At 37.4% G+C, this 23,390-nt stretch overlaps 1 protein-coding gene across 5 annotated transcripts in view; it reads left to right on the top strand.

Moving 5' to 3' along the window:
- FARS2 (phenylalanyl-tRNA synthetase 2, mitochondrial) overlaps positions 1-23,390 on the top strand; it is a 253,897-nt gene that overhangs the window by 4,232 nt on the left and 226,275 nt on the right. For all 5 annotated transcript variants that reach the window (XM_063325965.1, XM_063325964.1, XM_063325961.1 and 2 more), the window contains exon 2: positions 2,319-2,405. The gene's annotated coding sequence lies outside the window, so the exon portion shown is untranslated. The remainder of the gene's footprint in view (positions 1-2,318; positions 2,406-23,390) is intronic.

The raw sequence follows: 23,390 nt of genomic DNA, 5'->3' as shown, positions 1-23,390 counted from the left end.
AATTTTGTTTTCCTTGTTGGCCTCAGTTTTAATCTTCTGATTTCCTGTGCAGCACTGGAGGATTTAATAGGCATCATGTTGCCGGCTAATTACGTATCATGTTAAGCAGCTGGACAGTTCAGCAGTCGTGGGATAACGTCTGGATCAATGACATGCAATGTTGATATATACCGTATTGATTTTGAAGGATGTTGATAGTGGATGTATGTTGGTAAAGTACTTTTAAATGCCTGAAATAAAAATGCTATAAAAATCCAGAATTAAAAGGATAATTTTGTGTTACAGCAGTAGGCAAGAGAACAAGTAATAGGGGATTAAAATTATGCATTATGCTTCAATAGTTCAGTGTGTAATAGTTGCATCAAATGCAAATGACACTTCTAACCTTAATGCTGATGAAATCCAAGGTATTTTTTGAGGCAAGAACCCAACAAAAAATGAGTGTGTTTTTGCTCTGTGATTGTTCGTTGTACTGAAATCTTACTGAGAAACCTAATCACGAGAAGCAGGAAAGACAGGATTTATTAAGTGTTCTCATCCATGACTTCGTCAATTCAGAAGTGCTTTCTTTGCTGCACTTTCCAGTGGTTTACATAATTTAGTTTTAAATAACTTCTCTTTCCGTGGGAAAAATATTCTACTTTATATTGTATCTTGCTGTTATAAGAAATGTTTTCTGATGCTTAGCCTATGCCACCCTCTTTTCTAAGTTCATCCCCCTCTTTCATTTACGCTCCTTAGAGTTGTGCTGTGTAATTCCTTTCCCTCCTCTGTGATTTACGCTGTCATCATATTTCTCCATAGCTGTCATCCAGCCAGGCTAACTTATTTAGTTATTTTTGATATTTTTTTTCCTTTTTTCAAGGATGTTGAAATTTTTAGCTTGGGAAGCAAACTTTGCAGAAAACCAAGGACTAATACTGTATTTAAGAGCAACTGAGAATCTTTTTGTAGCCACCCCTGTATCTTTTTTGCTGACTGGTGATTTCCAGTTCACCAGGTTAGTAACAAATGGTACTGCCAAACTTTTTTGTTAAAGATCATGATTGCATCTAAGGTATCTTGCTAAAGTGAAGTTCATTCTTCTCTTGAATTTATTTTTGTCCTATGTGAATATGCATAAAAGCATGCGCACAGTCATGTGATGGTAAAGGTGAAGGTCAGTCTGTTCATCCAGGATTTTCCATGCTGCAGCGTTGGGGATTCATGCACAGCTAACACAGTTCTGTAGGTTTCTTTTTTTTCTGGTTACCCAGTCCTGTGTCCCAGGTATGGGAAACCAAAGACAACCTGCTGCATGGGTGCATCTTGGTTCTTCTCCTGCTCCCTGCATTGTGGGCATGGGCCCTCTTGTTAGATGATACTGGGGGCTAGCTCCATTCAAGTCACAGGCTATTGCCTAAATCCTTCCCTGAAAATCCATTTCCATAAGCTTTTTCTTATAAATACTTCTTGTCTGATTATTTCCTGTAAGCAATTCCTAGAGCAAAGTATCAGTGGGGTAGAAGTATCACGTTGCTATAAGGTAGAGTGGAGCTCATGTAAGGAAACATGTTATCCAAGGTAGAATAAAAGTGGAAAGTTCTTGCATGATATGTTGAAAATGTGTTATTCGGAAAGGTATGACTTCTGAGAATGGGACATGTGGAAGACACTAACATTTTTATTTTTTGTAGGGAAAGAAAGGTTAAGCAGAACTGTGGTTTACAATGGATGCGTAAAGCAACAAAGATTAAGTGGATTGTAAGCAAGCAAGCTATCTGTTTAGTTTTCTGGTGGTGTGATGAGGGGAGGGGAAATACAATTTTCCACTTGTAACGCGTTTTCACTTTATATGATGCTGTGCATTCATATGACTCTGTTCTGGTAGCTTGGACTTTTGGTCTAGTAGAAATCCAACAGTTTAAGTATGAAGCTGAAGCAAAGGAATTTAAACAGAATATTTCTGGAGCGAAAAGGGAAACTATGGGGCAATGTTTTAATTTAAAAGAGGAAAATAGCATACCTGTTGTACTAAATTGTAGTAATGGTGGAGTTTAATTTTGCAACTTAATTTTGCGTGGTCTTTGACACTTGTGATCTTTCACCTTCTGTTGCTATCATGTTTTATGTCCCTAGAGCTCTGATGGGCCAGCATTCATAATAGTGCATTAGGGACAAGTTTCTAAGTATCTCATGCTTCTGATGCATTTGTATGATAAGATGAATTGTCAGTATTTCCTACATGCCTTCACACTTATAGACAGAATGTTCTTTTAATTTTATTTCTGTTCCGGTTTTTTATATCTGAGGTGACTGTGCCAAAATTTGTCTTTCAGCCAGTCGCTGAAGAGAAGAAACAAAGCATTGATAGAAGCTAACATGCAAAAGAAGCAGGCCTGAGGAAAGATTATCTCTGGTTGCAGGTAAGTAATTACAAGTAAATTTAGCTTTCTGAATCTGTCTTTGACACCAGCACTGCCAGCCTTTTTAGAGAGTAGCAAGTTTTTAGTCTTTCCCTATGTTAATTAATAATAATAAAGAAACGTTTCTTCATCTTCACCAACTGTTAGACAGGTATGCTAACTAGGTATGCTGGGTATCTACTTTGCTTTCCATATAGAATTCATGCATTTCCTCACTCTTACTACAAAGACAAAAAAACCCCCAAAGAGTCAAGATACAAAGATAGGTAGATAATAGCAATAGGTAGATAGGTAGAAGATGAAAAGATAGGTAGATAATAGCAATAGGTAGATAGGTAGAAGATGATAATCTTCCTAATGACACATTCTGTCATCTTTATATTGAAGTATGTCTGTTTACATTGAATATAATCCCTTTGAAATCTGTCAACTACATGAGCAACAAGTTGCTGTTCAGTTTGAGAACAGGTGGCAGAATTAGGTTCTCCTTACTTTACAAACCACTTATAATTGATGCAACTTAGAATCCAGCATAGGATGCTCTGGTGAATGGCGAGTGACCTGAGTGAGCTTTTGGGAGTGGCAACGTTTATGGCCTTAGAAATGCTTCTATCCCAAATCCAGTCTGTTATGTTCCTGGCCTGGTAGCAGAACAGGCTAAAAGGAATGTGTGTCTGTGTCTCTTCATGACGTTTTCTGTCTTAGCTGAAAGTGGGGTTGAGGGTGGATTTAGTTGGGGATGCAGACTTATGAAATGGAGCTGCCAGCTTTCCTGTAGGGGTGGGTTTAACATCCTGCAGAAAGACAGGAAAGAGGAATTGGGGGAAGAAATAGCTTGAAGTACCATTCTGGCAAGATTTATGAGAGTTCATCTGTCTGTAGTCCTGAACTTAGTATCTCCCTGTTCTAGAAATTCTGCGATTAGCGTTTTCAGATATGCTTCATAGCCTAAGATCAGTTTTGCCCAAGATGTGGTTGGTTTTGGTTTTCTTTGTTCCTGGCACTCTACAAGTGTTGTTTCCTTTCATTTGTTTGTATGCAGGTGATTTTCATGATTGTTTAACTTTTGACTTTTTTGGAAATGATTCGTAGTCAAGTTTGTGTGCTGTATCTAAAATGGGGAAAAACAGATAAACAGAGCAAATTATCACCATCCTTGCAGTTTTTATGGTGCTTCTTTTAAAGTCTTTGTGTGTTTGATTTCAAAATTGGTTTGATGTTCAAAACCTTCACTGAGAGTGTTCTTATTTTGGGGAATATTAGTGTAATCTTATTTTCTTATTTATTTTGGCTGTAAACACTTTTTTTTTTTGCAACATTTGTTTCTACTTTGATTTTATTATACTAATTACCGGCATGGTGAAAAACTGTGTAGTGCATTACACCAGTTCTTGCCTTGTGAAGATAATGTTCTAAAATGGACAGATACGGTACTGCACATGTAAAATGACCAGATATTGAAGAGGTGATTAAATATCAGCTCTATATAGGTTTGTTGAACTTAGAAAAGCTATGTGCTTTTCATGGTGGCACGCTAGCTTTGTCAAGTTTTATGGAAGGAAGTTGTTTTGAACAGATAGAGAGATGTTGCTTGATAAAGGTTAATTTTTTTCTTTTTCTGTTTTTCCTTCTGTCCCTCTCCCTGCACAGATTGTGTTTCTTATTCCCCCACCCTTCCACACCAATGTATCTCATTCTGATCCTGCCATTTTTTCACCGTTTTCTTGTGGTAGGTTATATCCTTAATATAATATTAATTCTATGAACTGAAATTCTGCTGGATAGATGAAGGCTTGAACTAAATATGTGGAAACACCGTGCTCATTTTAGTTTATTTTCTCAGTCTCTTTGTGTTGTTTTTGGAATGATTTTGTTTATAAACACCATTTAAAGAACATTGCAGGTTCTACCAAATCCTATTTCCTCAGCTGATACTAGTTCATTTGACCCCAGTGTCCCCTGACTGCTCTCATTCCAGATCCTGAGCGACAGAGCCTGCTGGGTCTGTGTGGAACTTGATCTTTCAGCATGTTGCAAATTGCAGTTCTACAAATGGTTTTAAAGAGAAAAATAAGAACAATTATGTTTTAATTTTGATTCTCTCAGTATGTAATGGATGTGACACGAACTGAAGATTGTTTTGTCATATGTGACCTTGACCTATAATAACACTTTAATGTTTATTAATAATAAAGATTTGGTTCTTTCATATTATTGTTTTCTTTTTTCCCTAACTTGTATAGCGTCTTTCACCTAGTCAATGTGTATATCTTGGCTCAAAATGCAAAGTGAGGGGATGTTGTCTTTGTTATCTAAAGATTGGTCTAAGAAATACTTCTGTATGCCATAGTTTGATATGTGCATTCTGATCTCTGTCTACATTTTTTTTTTTCTCCTGAGGCTTGCTTTGGAGGGAAGTGTGATTTTCAAGTATCTGACATAATTAAAATATATGGCTTTCTCGAGGCCTTTCAAACAAAGGTTTTCTTTTGTTCTCTGAGCTATGCTTTATCTGGAGTAAGTATATTAACATTAGAAAGCCTTTTAAGGAGATACTACCTCGTAGCGTTAAAGATAATAAAGCACAAAGCTGCTTGGGAGCCCATTATCCTGAGTTGCTGTAAGCCATGGACCCAAATATATCCTATTTTCTAGCATTAATGACAAATAAAAGTTAGTGATACTAGTCTTGTTCTCCCTACTGTAATAGTCGTAAACTTTTTTTTTTTTTTTTAATCCTGTGGTAACAGGACTGGATGGAGACATAATTTAAACCTATATTTTTAAGTCATACTTTCCTTGCTTTGCTTGCTACAGAATATCTTGGAACTAGTTCTTATTTAACGAGTTATAGGAGATGTCAACACCTCTTGAACATTGTAAAGGTAATAGTGTTCAGGTGTAATCAAATACAGTGCTACAAGGTGGGTGTGCCTGAATACATATGAAAAAAATAATCCTAGTTGCAAACTTTAACAGAACCAGAGCACAGTTGTATCAGGAAATTAGGACAGGATTAAGCAAATCCATTTCAAAATTTGACTTATATTTATTTGAATAGACAGAAGTTTAAATGGAGGGATTTTATAATAAATTTTCTAATGAATATTTCTCAGCAGCATTATCTATAATTCAGTATCACTTATTACAGTTAAAGTATTTTTAAAGAAAAAGACTATGCTTTTTTACCCTTAGGCTTTAAACATATTCAATGCATTTCTTTAGCTACAGTTACAGAAAATGTTTCATAGTATAAGTAGAATATTTGCAAATCAGATTTTCTGTCTTTTGATAACCTGTATACATTCATAATTGTAGAATATGCAAAGTAAAATTGTTAAGCTTGTTTAATGGAGGTTGACTAGGCAGTTAATTCTTGTGGATCTTCTTGAGTACACTTGTTCTCAAAAGAGTGCAGCGCAGCAATGTTTTGGAAGACTGATGAGGCAGCACAGACACTTGATAAAGTCATGTGAGATTTTGAAGAAATACATTATTCCATCACCTGTGGTAAATTTTAGTGCTCAACTCAAGGAAATAACACCAGAGTAGCTAATAAATAAATAAATAAATGGAGAGAGTAAATCAGTTTGCTAAAAACATTGGGGTAAAGGAAACCAAGCTGAAAGTGTTTAGCAGGCAATCTTACTTCATTTTTGGTTTACTGTCCGAAATTTGTATTGCTGTGAGACCAGCCGTATTGAGACAGATATTGTGATTGTGTGAGACTTGCTGGCAGAGCTGTCTGTATTGTTTGTGAATCCTGCTGTTTGAGAGCATCCAGCATTTTGTGTAGGTTAAATGGGTTGGAATGAACTGTGTCATTTAGAAACTTATGTGGTGGGTTGGTTTTTTTCATTTTACAGCATGCTGGTCAATACCACATTCTGTGTAGGCTAGCTGCTTTTTCTTATGCTTTTGTTTTATTTTTTTTTCCTGCTTATTAGTATCTGCAACCCATGTGCTTTGGGATCGAATGTAAATGATGATACAGAGTTTCTGAACAGATTTTGTTTGCTGTAACTTAGTGTGTGTATGCGGTTCCAGCATAAGACTTTGTGTTAATGGTTCTTGTGAGATGAACGGGTCTTCTGCGTCTAAACCCCATTAACACAACAGCCTAAATCACTAGCACATAAATAGAAGAATAAAAAAAAATAATCTGGTCATTGGTTTCTATTTCACTCAGTCAACAGAAAAGAGCTTCAGCAATAGGGAGTCATACCAAAGCGATAAAGACTTTTGCATTATCTAAAGAAAAAGCATAGGAGTAAGTAGAATTTACTACGGGTAAATGTAGGTTCCATTTACGCGTTTCAGAGATAATGGTCCCTTATTAAGGAGAGTGAGCCAACAGCAGTATTTTAAAGTAGAAGAAAGTCTCTCAGGTGTTTTTCAAGAGCAATATTAGCGTCTGGGTAAATTTACAGGAATAATTTTTTACTCATTGTATCTTAAACTATAGTAGTCTATGTTATTCTGCAGCTATGTCTCTACTCAGTCAACAAAAAAGCCTGCTAGCATCATTTTTAATTGGATGCCTAAAAGTGGTTCTGCAGAAATCTTCTCTGGCAGCGCAGAAGAAAGATGGTAGGAATTTCAGTCATTGTTTTCTGACACCTCTCTCTTTAGCGTTGGGCGGAGGTTGAATGAGAATGGGCAAGCAGACTGGGAGAGCGTTTCACATTCCAATTTTGGATTTCGGGGCTCAATGAGGGATGTTTTTGCACTGCATAGGAATAAAATCCTGCTGCTCTGACTCCCTGGTAACAAGGTTCCCAGTGGCGCTGCACAGCCCTCTGGGGCTTCTGCGTAAATACAGCAAAGGAGACCTGAGGTGTGGCAATAAAGGTTGTATTAACACCATTTCCTTTCCATTGTTTTTGTTGTAGTTCTCTAACATGAAATAAAGGAGGTGCTAAGAATAGACCTCTTTGGTTATACCTAAAAAACTTTTTGACCTTGGGTGTGATGAATTTGATCAAAGAAAATGCCTCTTCCAACAGGGAATGCTTGAAATCTGTCTTACAGTAGGAAGGATGTGAGGTGGCCAACTATACAGCATTACATACCCAAGTTTTATTAGAACGATGTCTAAACACCATTTTTCATTTAAGCTTGTGTCCCTGTATAAATGGAATGTGAAGCTTTAGGCATAGACACTATTTCCCCTGTTGAAAGCTGACAACTTCCGTTTTCATTTAACTGACTCTTGATTCTGGAACATAAAAGATTATTTTTTATTATTTAATTTCCTATGCAATGCTCATTAGATTTAAGACATTGTTTATGTGATGGCTAATAGTAGTGATGCATATATTAGATTCCCAAATAAAGATTCTACAGCAGCTCCTGTCCAGCTCTGCTTTAAACGAGTAAGAGCCTTTAGACTAATCTGAATGGACATCTGCTGAAACCTTGATTACAAAGAGACAGAACTGAGCATCTGTGCAGCACTGGGACTTGAGTTTTGAGGTGCCGAAATTAAATTCTCACTTCTAATACAAGCACTTAGTGAACAATAGAATGTGAAAAAGCATTGTTAACAAGAACTGAATCAAAGGCTATTCAGATAGGTTTCATAAATGTAATGTCCAGTTTACTGAAATTGTCCAACAATTGTGACATTGCATTTCAAATGTAATTAAAAATAGATTGTTATTTGATCTGAACATTCATTCTTTATTTCTTTGACTTTAGGTGACTTTAGTTGATCTTTCTGTTTATCTTAGGAAGCATTTTAAATTTAGTGCTCTATTTCCAGTACATTGGACTGACATTTTCCATGCTCACATATGGTAATATATTGCTGCAATGGTGAACAATGTGACACATAAATAAATATATAGTGGGGGTAAACCTATATGTGAAAGAAATAGTTGAAATCTTTTAAAGCTATTGATGTAACAATAATGGTTGTAGTCTGTTTTCCTTCAAAACCCAGAGTAACCTCTAATATAGCTTTATGGAAAAGATTACTTAATTGTATGTAATGTAGTCAACTGTCAAATAATTAATTTAAAATTCAGATCTGAGGGGTGATATAAAATCTGTAGACTCATATGGAGTCCTCTTCACTTTCACACTGTTGGAGTGCTTTTGATAAAGAAGAAAGAGGATGGAGTAGCAGCTAGCTGTTTGGAACTGATCCACAGCTCATTGAATTAAATGGGAATTTTTTTCATTAACTTTGATCATCCTTGGATTGAACCTGTATGCATTTGATTTAATTAGTAGCAAGTTTGGGAAGCGCTGGTATGTTGCCGTTTCTAGTGTTTTACCTATGGAGATGGTAATTACATAACCCAATATATTTGGATATCTATGGTACGGCAAGTGCAGAAGTACCCACAGTTGGCTTTTCATGCTGGACCTTCATTTAAAAGCTAGACAATTTCCTGCTAAACCTCTTTTTCTTTCTTGCTAGTTATAACATCATATCTGATCATATTACATTGCACATAGAACAGATCTAGTTCTATGTCAGTGAAAATCTTTTATACTGAAAACAGGAACAGATTGTAACTTTATTGTGTAACTAATTTTTAATGATATCCAAAAAAAACCCCTTTAAGTTATGTTTAACATTAAGGGGTAAAAATGCAAACTTTTGGTATGTTATCTTCGCCTGAGAGCAAAAAGGAGGTTCTCTAATGTCAAATGTTCAATAAAGTATGTTTTCATCATGGATAATGTTGAAGGTATCTCTAATAATGCTGCCTCTTTTTTTTTTTTAATTATTTTTAAATTGTGTAAAGTGGTGTAGCTTCATGTTGGGAGGTGCCTTTACATTTTATGTGAGTTTGAAGGGCAACCAGAGGAAACTTCTCTGCATAAAGCCAAGTTTGCAGCAGGTTTGTAGGCAAAGTCAGTCGTGGTTCAGAATGGCCAAATGTCTCATCTGAGCATTCGAAATGTTTTTACCCTCAACCGGATTTCTATCACGTTAATCCAAGCTGTGTTGTACTTTATTAGGTGAGCTGTCCCAATGCCTTAGCTGTGGCAATTCATGAAGTTAAGATGCTGTTTAAGGTGAGCAAAGAAGGGTTGTGGGAGCTGGCTGTGTGTATTGACACTGAACGCAGGGATTCCATGTAGATGTGTCGCGTGTTTACTTTGCAAATATTGGCAGACCCTGTTGTAAGTCTGAGCGATTTACAGCCGAAGAGCTTATGAAAGCTACCAGGCTTCTTGTCTGTTAGTAGCATAAATAGGAATAGTAGGTATAAATGCCAAGGTAGAAAGTGGGGTGTTAGCTTATAAGCCTTTCTCAATTTAGCAGTCATGTAACTAGCCATAAACCTTTCACTGGGTTTGCTTTTATGTTTTATAGTTTGCACCCAATTTTTAGCACAATATATAGGGATTCTCTAAGGTGTCCATTGTGTACCTGTCAGTGAAAACTAACCTACAAAAAATTAAGTCTATGTCAGTCAAAAAATACTAAAAGGAATCTTGATATTTTTATTTTTTTTTCCCCCACAGGGGCATTTAAGAGTTACTGAAGCAACATTAAATATTATTCTGACAAGATGTTGAGGTTTTAGGTGGTATTTTCTCTGGTGCTTTACAAGAAAAAAAGCTGCCATAGCGACTGCAGCATAGCAGAGAACATATGCTGCTTTTGAGGCAGATATTACCTTATTAAATAAGCACAACATATGCTCAGGCCATGCTGATGTGTGATTGTGTATCACCTGCAATGATTTTGGGGGACATGTATTACAAGAATATCTCTGTATACTTTAGGGAGCGATCCAGACCTCGGAAAAGGAATGGAGTAAGTGATCAAAGTAGTTATTTTTTTTGTCTGTAGCTGCTGATTGATGAGCTTATATTGCTACTCTTGCATTTGAGAAGGGACCTAGGTAAGCAAATGATTTTTCTCGCTTGCCTTTGTTTCTCAAAAAATTAGTAAGTTCTTTTAGAAGAACTATATTTTTAAGGTACAAATCTGAGAAACAGGAGAATGAAAATGTATACGTGGTCTACTTTTTTGGTGTCAAACAGGAATAAAAGCAGAAAAATATTGTTTAATATATTATTTAATGTATTGTGATGCAAGATATCATATCTTTCTTGTTATATGCCTTGAAAGAGCATAGGTAAATGATAAGGGTATTATTGCACAAGTTGGGAGAACTTCTTTTGCTCTGTCACAAACCTGCTGTTTGATGACTGCCACAAAATTTTCAAGGATAGAATTAGAGAATAGTTATCTGAACTCTAGGAATTGGGCTTTGGTTTCTTGTGTTAGAATATATCAGTTCATCAACTTCTCTGGCTCTGATGTAGCTTATAGTTTCTCTGTAGTCTACTGTTTCAAAAAATTATTATCATCGCTGTCATACCTTGCAATACCTTTGAAAAAGCAGAGACTCTTGTTTTTCTGCCCAGGATCACCCACAGAGAAACGTGCGGTTTGTGTTGCACAGCCCCTCTGTGCATGTATGGTTTGACTCTACAAAGTCTCTCTAGTAATCCCTGTCCATCTACAGCGAAATGCAACGTCACCTTGTTTCAGATTTCCGCATGTTAATCAATCTGTTCACACTTAAACGTGCTGCAGCCTGGTGAAAGCAGTGAGTATCCTGGATCAATGATATGAAAGAAGTGAAAAGGATGTACCTAAGTGTACTCTGTCCCCGGAGCCGCAGGTTGCCTGTGTAGTCTTTAGCAATGACCTTTATCAGTAAGAGTAGACTAAGGTTGTATAATTTTTGAGAACCAGAGTGCTACTTTCACTTAAACTGTTGCTAGGTGCTATGTTTTGCCATCACTTTTTGAAGATGCTGTTGGTTGTATCTAATGTTACTCCTAAAAATTCCAGTTTTAATCATAGATTCCTAAGGAAATGAGGGCTGTGAGATGGTACTTGTACATCTGCTGTCAGCCCTCCGTTTTCCACTTACCTTCAGTCAAGTTTCACAAGGGGTGTCCAGATCACCAGACACAGCAAGTTACAGGTGGTGTGTGAGAGTAAAGGGTTTAATAAAGGAGAGAGACCCAATTAATGCCTCAGCTAAAGCAGAACACAACAACATGAATTTGTCCCTTACTACTGAATCTGCAAAGAAGCTTTGCCTCCAGAAACAGAGGAAATGGTTCTGCTGGTTCTGCTGCTTGCAAAAAAATCTTACTCTAAACAGCTTTCCCTGAGGATGAATTATATTCTATTGGCTGACACACCTTACGGATGTGGAAAAGAAAATAGTACTGTCTGAAATATTTTTAAAGAATTGAGAATGGATGTTTTATGCAAAAGAATTGCATGTGTTGTCTTTCAGACTATTCTAGAAGAAAATAGGAGGAGGCTTGAGACAGAAGATGGTATTTTTCCCAGTCTTGGAGATTGTTAGCAAATGCTGGAATTTCATAGAAATGATAATCAACTTAAATGTAAGCTGTTAGATTGCTGCAGAGGGAGGAGGCTACTTAGACAATAAATTTTACAGTAACACGTCTACTTCTTTTAAAGCTGTCAGGATGTTGCCATCATCTGGAAAAGTACACAATAGCTTGTCATAAATGTATCAACTTTCCTCCTCAAATGAACATCTCCATTGGTGATGTATGAGATCTTAAATGAATTATTTTTCAATGAAAGCTGTTCTCATTTTGTGGTAAATTCTGAAGCAGATGTTTGGAATATAAATCCAAAACTAAGAAAAATCATTTTACAAATAGAAGTCCAAGAAATCAATTAATCGTTGACTTTTATTATTAAATTCTGGTTGTTTGTTTCACTGTAGAAATTACAGCATATTCTTCCAGTATATTTTGTTTTTTCTCAGTGCTGTGGATAAGTAGCTCTGCAGGAGAATTCTGTCACCGTCGCCTTAGAGTTGCAAAGTCCATCAGTATATCGTGTTAGTAGTTAGATGCAGAAAGAAAGTAAAAGGTTGGACATTTGTAGTACGGCATGCACTTCAGGTCGGGTGTGGACAAGGTAGATAGTAACTGAGGTTTAAGACCTGAGAATTGGATGTATAAATGTGATATTTCTCTTTGTGTGACTTGTCAAGATACTCGTGCTCCTTTGAATATTTCCCAAGTTTTGCATGTATAGTCTCTGCCTATTCTCCCTTTTTGAAAATGTGAGTTAGTTCAACTATAGGTTTGGTTTTGTGTGTTAGCAAGCAAGTGCATTTTGCGGGCCCCTCTGTATGAGGAGCTCATGGGGGAGAGCATTAAATTAATATTGGCTATAATTAAGTTGCCCGGAGAAGTTGTTGAAACTCTGTCCCTGGAGATATTCAAACCCAACTGGATAAGTCCCTGAGCGACCTGCTTTGAACAGGGTGTTGGAGTAGACTACCTCTAGTGGTCTCATTGAACCTAAATTGTTCTATTCTTCTGTATTTCTATGAATTACAGAAATAAAGTTTGTATTCTCTTCTAAAGGAGGCTGGTCCTGGGGTTATTGCTATCTTTAGCAGGTGTTAAGTCCTGTCGTCCCTAAGCCCAGCTCTGTGACTGTCCATCTCTTGCTGTCATTAGGCTTTGTGTTCCTTGTGGGCAGTTTTGCTCCTCAGGAGACTGTAACCATCATGAGAAGTTAGAAAGTGGGAGGCAGACCCTCATCATAACTGGTGCATTAATTCTGTGGAGGATTTATAACTGAGATTTTAAAGAAGAAGGTGCACGCTGTGAGCAACTGGGATGTGAAGGAGAATCCCAGTTGCTAAACCGTTGGACGTTGCCTATCTGAATCATGTTATCCTGGAGCTCAGACTTCATTCTGGAGTGAACCAAGTTGGAATGACTGAACCCAAAGCGAATGCTCATGTATCCTGTGAGCAAGGTTCAGCAAAAACTCTTTTCTTTATATTGCTCATTTGCTTAGCCCTGCAGTTTTGGGAGGGTGTTTAAAACTCCATTTCTCTAATCTTCTGCTTGTTTTGAGAAAGCTGCTCCTTTGTGTCACTCAGTACAAGTGAGAGGAAGCCACAAGTAACAGCAGTAGTTAATTACGCATTTTGAGAATTGGAGGTATCCATTTTTCTCATACCAGAGGAAATTAATGCAATTCCAAAACGTGTTGGAGAAATGCAACTCTCACTGTATTTTCTGTATCCCTTTCTCATTGCTTCTATTAAAGTCTTTTGGAGCACTGGCAATATCCCAGTTTATGTTTGAACAATTAGTATAGTGGGCCATCTGATGCCAGTTTGATTGCCTGAGCATCATAGTACATAGAAAAATCCTCTATGCAACTTGAAGTGGTTTGACAGAGGAGGATGTATTTTTCCAGTCCCCATTCCCCATGTGCATACAGCAGAAACACGCACACCCAACCGTCATTGCAACAGCCCGCCTTTTGGAGATGTGTGCATGGTCAAGCCAGAATCTGGATTTAGGTGACCTTATTCTGTTACTGGAAATATTAAAAGTAATCTTATTTAAAAAAAAAAAAAAAAGATTGCTAGTGATTTCAAATCGAATTGCTTTCCATTGCTTGAAATATGAGGTGCCGTATAAAAAAAACCCCACAAGCAGCTAGTAGTATTTTTACAGGCTCTCCTTCAAGACGCTGGTCTGCCAAGCATATATTAGGTAATATATTTATGTTGTGAAATGGTGTCTTATTATACTTCACTCTTAAACTGTAATATCATGGAGTACCTTAGATTTGCAGCTGTCAAACTGTACCCAGTCAGAGCATCACTGATGATGTTTTATAACGATCTCATCACCAGATGCGAATACAAAATTCTTAGAAAACTGTGTTGATATTTTTTACTGATGATTGCTAATAGAGCTTCCCTTCTGATGGCCCGGCCAGTGCCTTTTGATATTTATAACCTGTGATTTTTATTTGGAACTAGGCTCTCTAGCTTTTACCCTCACAGGAAGCCAGAGCATGGTAATTCTTGAGTGTTCTTTGTTAATCCTGAACTAAAATTCTAGGTACAAATAAACTACACCCTGGGGAATGGATGTGCACCAGGCACTGATGTCTGCTATACAATGCAAGTGCTCTTTTCATCTTCTAGTAGTCATCATCATCATCTCTTCTTATACAAGGTAATAAATAATACAAATAATTTTGAAAAGCTGATTCTTGAATATTCAGAGGTAGAGGCTGTGGGCTGACCATTGCAGCTAAGACAGCTCTCTGCCATTGCTTAGTAGCAACAGGTTGTCTTACAAGTGGCATAAAAAACTGAAAACCTCCCTTTCTTGGTTTCTCCAGATGCTGTAGAAAAAGATATTGTTAGGTTTACTCCATACCTTTACTCTTTTTGATTGTTGCAAGAAAAAAAACGTGCTATTTATTTTCTCAATGAAATGCTGAGTACTCCAAGATGAGATTAACTCGGAATGCGAAACCTTTACTACAATGAGCAACTTTACCCAGATGACTTATTTGCTGAAAATAATTAAGGATGTCTGGGTAGCTGAAAACTTTCATCTACTGTGCACCAGAAGGAGCATCTGGTTTGTTTTGCTCCTGTGTTTGCTTTGCTTATAGAAGTTTCCTCATTTTCCAGGCCAGCCAGGAAAACCAGCAGAATTATTTAAACAGAACTCCCTCTAGCAAGCTATGATAAGGCCAAATAATAAGATTCATACCCTTAGAGTGGATACACAGACCAGTTTAAAAACCAAACCAACCCCCCCGATTCAGCTGACACAAGTTGTTTTCTGGTGTAAGGACAGAGAACAGAGTTCACCTGTCCGATAGTAGGCTGGTTGCACCTTGCCCGTGCTACAACTGTTGTCCTAGAAAGGCTGATGTTCCTGAGGTAGCGTGGGAGTTGAAAGAACCTGGTGCCAGCATCAGCAAAGACTTCATGCATTTAATTTTTTCTTCCAATGTGGCTAAAATAATTCCATTACAGATATCCACTCTCTTAGGAAGGAATCTTTTTAAGCAGGTAAATATTGTACTTTTAAAGCCACTTTCCATAAGATACCTGTGAGTAGAAATAAGCCAAAATGAGCTTATTAAAAAAAAACAAAACAAAACAAAAAAAAAACCAACAACAACAAAACCACACAAAAAAACCAAAAACCAAAAAAACCCAAACAACAAACACACAACTCAGTGGTACATGACGAAACTGAGGTTCTGTACATATTGTATCATTGATTCCCCATTGATTGTTCTGTTTATGTGACAGTAATATTTTTTTCAAACTACTGTCTCTTCAGGCTCTGATGCAGATATTTAAATTGGAATGGATCCTTTGGTTGGCTGTACTTCTAGAAGTGATGGTTTCTAGAAGTATAATTGTTACGGGTGGGCTAGTTACCAAGCTCTTTATTTTCAGGGAAGTTGGCACTGACAGTTATTAAGTCTGGTAACCCTGATGGAAAGGAAAGAGAAGAAAAAACTTGCTTTTGCATTGTGATGAGCAGATGCCAAAAAATTCTGGATACATTCGAGAGAAAGATCTGTTGAACAAAACTGTAACCATTTATGGTCGCTATGTAGAGTAAAATTTCACGCCTAAGACAAATCATAAGAGGTGAAAACCTGAACCTGCTTCCACTGAGACAAATAGAAGTGTTTCTTCCTAGGAAGATTTTTTTGAGCCCAAATTCTAAAATGCTGAAATATCTTCAGGTCTGGATAAAGCAATTCTTACTAGCTAGCTGTATTTAATGAAATGTGAATGCAAGGCAGATTAGAAAAATACAATGCGGTGTAAAATTAAGTCGTGGAGAATTGAGTCAAGTTTTGTTGCTGCCATGCACATCTGCTTTTAAAGGAAATGCTGAAACTTTGTTGTGTTTTTTTTTTTTTTTTCCTCCCAGGTTTTTAGCAAAGTGAAATGTTCTTGAATGTTAAAGTTTAGGAATATATCTGCTTAGGTGATTACAGTTTCTTCTTAAATAAATTATGTGCTATGCACACTAGAGGCAGGATGCCATGCTCTGAGATGAATCCCATCCCCACAAGACCATTATAAAAGGATACAAAATGGTCTCGGTGGGCTAGGTAACCACAGATCAGTGATAGCACTTATAGGTGTGCTTTTTTCCATTTCATAATGAGCACAATTTAATGCTTGATAAAATGAGAAAATGTGTTGTATCTTTAAATACTTTTTGGTTTGTACTGTTCTTGCAGGTATGAGGGGAAACCTTCCACAGTGGGTGCAAAGCCATATCCAAGGCCTTTAAAAATTGTTTGGCTGTGGGCACTAGCTGCCTCTGTTCTTGTAGCATGGGCAAGAGGTGTCTGCCAAACATGTACCGTACTCATACCTTATTGAAACACAGATATTTTAAAAATAAGATGCAGTAAACTGAAGGAGGATATAGAAGGAATATTTTGCTACAAACATTGGAAGATTAACATTATAGGAATGCTAAGTTTTCCTCTGATCCATTTTTATAATAGTTAAAAATTAAGGACATCTGTTTTGCGTGCAAGTTTTCAGTGATACAGGGTTTGCTCCAACTGTTTCATAAAAATAGTTATTTAAAAAAACCCAAACAGCTGTTTTTACTGGACTAGAAAGGGGATGCCATGTGAATAATGCTATAGTTGAAAATCTGTAACCAGACCTCAAGACTTTATTTGCTTTGGTGAAAGGCTTTGTTCATTTGGATTTAAACAGAGTCTTTTGTTTGGCAGTGTATCTGAGAGTTCCCACTCTTAAACCACATTATTTCAAAAAGCGTGGGCCAGTTCACAGGTGAACCAAAGCGCGTTAGCTTCTTTTTATAACTTGGCTGTGGGTTAATGCTGATGCAGGGAATACATCTGTGTTGTCTTTTGTGCTTCAGCTGGAAGAGCCAGGTTTTGCAACTGGTACTTGGTAAAGGTGCTCGAGACTTTAGGAACCAAGTGTCTTGCTTCAGTCCTGTGAACAGTTGGTCAGACTTCTTGTAGCTCTGGTTCGGGTAGAAAATTGTGAAGACAACCAAGTTTAAAGGAATTTACAGAATCAAATTTGATTTTGAAGAAATGAGTCTCTGAATATTAAATTGAACAGACAAATAAGCTTTCAGTGATGCATAGCTTTTCTGTGTTGCACCCAGTGAAATTTCTGTTAATTTCATTTTAGTATGGGTGTTTTTTAAAACTGCTGTTTCTAAGTTTTAAAAAATCTCTTCTAGTAATTGTGAAAGGAACTCTGGCCACTTGCATACAGACATATACAGAACTTTCGACTGTGTACATACATGTCTGCTCACATTTTGTGATTTTTATTTCATCAAAAGTGCTTTTTGTTGTGTGCTTTTTGTTGTGTTCTTTTTTCCTCTTCATACGTGTTTATCTGAGCATATTTTAAATTTAATTCTCTCATATTTTTTCCATATGAAAAGCAAAATTTAACATGCAATATTTATGTACGAGTCCTAGCGTAAAGGAAACCAAAGTAGTATGATAAGTTCATATTTGCAAAGATGGTTGTGATCATATAAAGGCCTGTCCTGCTCTGAATAACTCTATTTGAATCCAGGCAGTTTTATGTGATTGAAGTGCTTTTACAGAGGAGGTAGAATTGACGATGTTAAACAGAACAGGTGGGTTTTTTTCATCTGCGTATGTCATGTATGAAAAATAAATGTACCTCTGAATCAAAAGGCCAGGTTGGAAATACCTCAAGCTTGGAAAGCTTGAATTTCAGCTCCAAACTCTTATGCCTTCATTCATTGGGAAAACAATGTTAGCGCTAAAGAGGAGGCATTTTGTTTTCAAACTCACGAAGGCAAACGAACGGAACCGGTATGATTTAGTTTTCTCTTCAATTTCTTTGTGTAGTGGTACTTTCAGGGAGATGAGCGTTCCTCATTCCACCCTCTGCCAGCTCTGACCTCCTTTCTCAATCCACATTTAGAATCCGCACAAAGACTATATTCGTCACCACTCAGGGAGGCCAGCAGAGGAGGTAAATTGAGCTTGTACCGTGGTTCTTGGACTTCTTTTTGAATGGAGATACTTTCCACTGCTGTTTCTAACTCTTCAAGTTCTGAACTGCCCCTCCTGTTTAGGGATTTGCCATCAGTCCATTCAGTTGGCCAGCAATACTTTTCTGAAGACATTTTGAAGGCAGGGATAGCTACACAGCTTTTGCTTATTTAAAAGGAAGTTGCTGGAGCTTTCTGTTCTTGTGAATTCTTACAGCTGGTGACTTGCCATGTACTTCCAAGGGTCTTCTTAAAGCATTGTTGTGTTCACGGCAAGTAGTTGTTAAGCCATGTAAGACCCAAATAAATTTTTTAAACAAACTGGTCTGCTGAAAGCATGTGTGTAGTGCTGAGGGGATTGTATTCTTTTATATTTTTTCTAGTAAGGGATATTTATTAGGGTGAGCAGATGGGCACTACTCATTTTTGGCATTCATTGATAAGCCTGCTACCTCTCCAGGTGGCTCAACAAAAATGATAACACTGTGGCACTGCTCCCATTTTATTTTTATTCCTCTCAGACTAGTTAGTCACCTGTCTCTGTTCTCCTCATTTAGAGCCATCTGCTGGATTTTTTTTGCTTCTGTTTTTCGGTTGTTCTCTATTCTAAAGTCACCAAGGGATCTCCAGTAGGGGCTGATGCAAAGTCTGCATCTTTGCTGAGTACTGGGCTCAAGGATATCTTCTTTTTGTCACGTTCTTCGTAGCCAGCTTGCAAGTTTTATTTTCCCCAGTTTGTCCTTATGAAGTAATCCATACAATACTAAATTATGCTTATCATTAGTGGAGTATTCTCCCACTTTTCATTGTTAATATAGCGGTTCTTTTACTTTTTTTTATTTTGAAATATGAAAAGAATGAAGAGCAAGTGAGAATCCAGCTCTGTTGCATTTGTTATCATCACAAGAGAGCAGAACAGAAATTTGTCACACAAGTTATTAAAACACAAGCTTTTACACACATTTAGAAAAGTTTAATCAACAATTTAATTCTTCCCTGAAGAGATGAGATAGGGAACATGCTTCTAAAGTGGAAAACCTTTTATTGTGAGTGTGAGACTGTCTAGACTGTGTTAGAGCTAATTGTGTAGGACTAACCCACACCTGTCCTGAGCACGCATTTCTGAAATAGGCCAGTAGCTGCTTTTCCCTGCTTGCTCACTATTCATGTCATAGTCTCCTCATTTGGGTCTCTTCATTATGATAAATGTGCTTGCACTTTCTTTTGAATATATGCAGTTTTCCTGTGTATTAGTTTGAAATTAGTTTAAAAAAATTGTTGGATTTGAGAATGGGATCAAGAAAAGGCATACACTTAATACCAGACCAGACAACTTCTCTGGCTGAATGTCCAGGCCACCGTTTCACAGCTCTGTTCCCCTGTGCTTTCCTGCTCTTCTTTCCTTCTTCTTTGCAAACTCATCCTCCTTATCTCGCCTTAGAGGGCAAAGCTGCTTCGGTGTGGGTGGGGAGTGGGAAGTCTCCTGCACTTTCCCCCCCGAGACCCTGCAGGGTAACGTGGTACATGCAGACCATGACTTCTCTGTTGTCTTTTATTTGGACATTTATTTGGTATTTGGCACAGAGCCACACTCTCTTCCACCCAGCTTTCTGTTGAGTCCAGCCTTATTCCGTGGCGGATCCTATTGAAATCAGTGGACCTTCTTGTGGAGTGAGGAGCTGGACTGCTTGGTGCACACATTGCTTGGTGTGCATAAAACTGCTCTGGTGGGAACCACAGAGATGAACTCGTAAGCAGTACTCGTAAACAGCTTCCTAGAGAGCTCAGCTTCCCTATCCCTTTGGAGAGCCAGTGCTAAGCTATTGGACCCTGTTCCCAGGTTACCATTTGTGGCTGCAAATCTTATTCTCTAATGTGTTGGTAAAACTGATATAGGCAATGCTACAAGAAAAGTCAATGTAAATGAACGTACACCTTAACTTTAAATATTTAAGTACATATTATGTGTGGCCACAGGTATAGGGAAAACTGAGAAATTTGATCATATTGAACTCAGAATTACTTGCTTGTTACTTGCCAGTCATTAAGGTTATTGTGTCATGTTGCACTTAAGGTTTGCCAGCAAAGTAACTGATCTTACTGCTTAATGGTGGTACGATAAAGAGTATGCAGTTAGAGTTTCAGTTCCAATTCCTCTTTCTTGAATATGTTTACTAGAAAACAATAGAAATGTTTCTTTCTTACAGACATCTGGGACGTCTTTTCCTCCTTTCCCCTCCAGACATTGTACTGTCAGCGCATCCGTTTGCGGCTCTTGCTCCCAGCTGCTTCTATTGGGACACTGAATATTACCAGATCTTTCTCATTTCTTAGCTTGCCCCTGACCTCTTTTCCCCCCTCTTCTTAGCTGTATGATTCCCCCTACGCTGTACTGTATTTTGTTACATCTAGCTGTTGAAAGAGTTTCTCTTGCCACCAGCCATCTATTTAAGGAAATGTCTGAGCACTCCATTATCCTCATGATGGTTGCTGCATGATTTTCTCATTACCTATCCTTACATCTATTCTTGCTCTGCTGTTTTAATGAATAGCCATTGTTGGTGATACAGAAAGGACAGAGATGAAATGACAGATGATAGATTTGAGGAGGTAAAGAGCGAGGTTCTACAGATCAGTGTTTTTTGTTTTGTTGGTGTAAGGTTTTAGTGCTTATTTTTCTGAGTGGTAGTGTAATATCTATTCTGGGATTTATACTAATAATAGATTATTGTAATCAATTCAATCAGCAATGGCTTGAGACCGCTGAGAACTGATGTAATCCACAGTGATAAAACTACTAGGTAATCAAGGTTGAAATTTATAGTTATTTACATATATTTACATTTTTACAGAGTTCTTGCTGTATCCTTGTAACTTTTCTGCATGCCAGTTTGCCTCTGGTGAATGGCATATTTAATCCATGGCTTTGAACTTCTAGTAACTGTTTTTTTTCTCTGCACAATTATTCTGTTTGATGACTTTGCATTTCTGTAATATTGAGCTTTAAACTACAGTAAACAGACTGAAGTGATCATAGCAGTAGTTTGTCATTTATGATGGAGAACCATGTCAACACAGTTGAACTTAGTTTGACCTCAGTGATTGTTTCCCCTGCCCCCTCTAAATGTCAGTACAGAAAAGATGATGTTTTCAGGAGGGATTTCTATACAAAAGGGAGTCAACCTAGGTATCTGTGTTTTAATACTGATGATCTGGACCAGTAAGCAGTGATATGTATTCCATCTCTGTCAGTCAGAACTGCTTGTGGGAAAACCTATATATGTTTTCATTGCTGGAGTCCACATTGTTTTTATTTCAGTAGTTTAAGTCCCCCATCTCAAGTTCAAGATACACCGCTGATATGGAAAGGTCTGGAGTCACTTTCTGTGGCTTTCCACTAACCTCTGAAATGAGGCAGCACTCAAGTCACAGAATGGGTTGGTAAAGAACAATTGCATTTTAATGCAGAAACCTCTAAATAAATGTGACAGCTGAGGACCGACCATGTGTGTTTCTCATCCTTCTTCATTGCTCACAATTCGTTTTCTATTATAACTGTAACCGGTAGAGAAACCTGCTTAGTGGATATAAAATAGGCCATCTTTTGGAAGAAGGTGCAAAGTGTAGACCCCAAAGTAATGACTGATAACAGGTGCATTCCTTCCATTTTAAATCACAGTACAAATGTCCCAGTGTCTAATGCAAGGCATACGTAATGAATTATTTCCTTGAATCGTGGTTGACATTTGTAGCTAATAACACTGAGGCATTCCTACATTCATTTATTTAATAATCTAGAAATAAAAGTGTTTTAAGAGAGTAATAAAACAATATGGTCAAAGTGTAGGTACTAACCACAATGCTTTGTGATTGAGCATTTTTAACAGGTTTTGTGGTGAAACTTGCTCATTTGCCTCATTTAAGGCAAATGAGCCCTTCAAATTGAGGCAAATTTGAAAGAGAGTGTCTGTCAGTTCTAAATTTCCCTTGCTGCTGTTGCACATCTTTATTTATGGTTAAAATATTCTCCTCCTACTGAAGCTGATCCTGCTACTTGATGCTTTTTTTTAAGCAACCGGGCTCAATCCTACTGTCAGTTAAACCAGTACAGCTACATGAAGCATCTGACCTAAAGGTCAGTGTTCTGTCTTTGCTCTCATGAAGGACTGAGATACTGATATTATCATCTACAGAAGAATTGCAGTGTGGTGGAGAGGGGATGGCATGCTAATGTGGGAGATCTTTGAATAAAACTCGTCTTTTTGAAAAGGAGAGGTGAAAATAATAAAAGAAGGAAATAAATAAATGAATGACTACTAAATATTTTTAGAACCTTATCCTGCTTGGAAATTCACTGTAAGGAAGGTCATCTAAAGAGAAGATAAGTAGAGGGAAATGCACATGAACCGTCAGTTCTATAGGTCCTTAAAATACATGTTTTTTTCCTCCTTGTTCTTGTTTTTAATATAAAATAGCAAAGTTCAACCATTACTGATGTGAAAGTAGGAAGGAGCATTGTATTGTCTAGATGGACAGCATGAGTGGGATGGTCAGAGGCATGTAGTCTATTCTTTCCAATAACTTCTGGTATGGCAGGGCGTATCTTTCAGAGAGGTGTTCAGTCTCAGTGTAAATGCTTCAGTTAATGGAAAGTATCTCACACGTTCTCAGGTAATTTCAAAGAGAAAGAGTATGGATAGTAGTGTTCTTCAGTCAACTGGAGAAAAGCATAAGTGAATAACAGCTTGTAATCAAATATATATATACACACACACACAGACACACACGTGCATATATATATATAATTTGTGTGTATGTATGCACACATATGTAAATAGCACTGACATGAATGATTATCCACTGCAGCAAATTGGTTACCAGCTCCTAAATCAATCTGTTCCAAATCAAGGCCTGTTCATACACTGGGGAACAATTCTATCTCAACCCCGTTCCCTACCCGAACTTCACCCAAACTAGTGTTTTTGCTTTCCAGATGTGTCCCTTTCCATAGTATGTGTGGCTTGGGCGTTTCTCACCTTTTCTTCTTACTTCACAGATGTTGAAAGAGATCAGAGTGCTCCTATATATTCAAACCAATATTAGAAACCATATATG

The sequence above is a fragment of the Chroicocephalus ridibundus genome, chromosome 2 (genome assembly GCF_963924245.1).
Source record: "Chroicocephalus ridibundus chromosome 2, bChrRid1.1, whole genome shotgun sequence".
Lineage (NCBI taxonomy): Eukaryota > Metazoa > Chordata > Aves > Charadriiformes > Laridae > Chroicocephalus > Chroicocephalus ridibundus.
The sequence above is the reverse complement of the archived record's forward strand: the minus strand, read 5'-3'. Positions and strand labels throughout refer to the sequence as shown.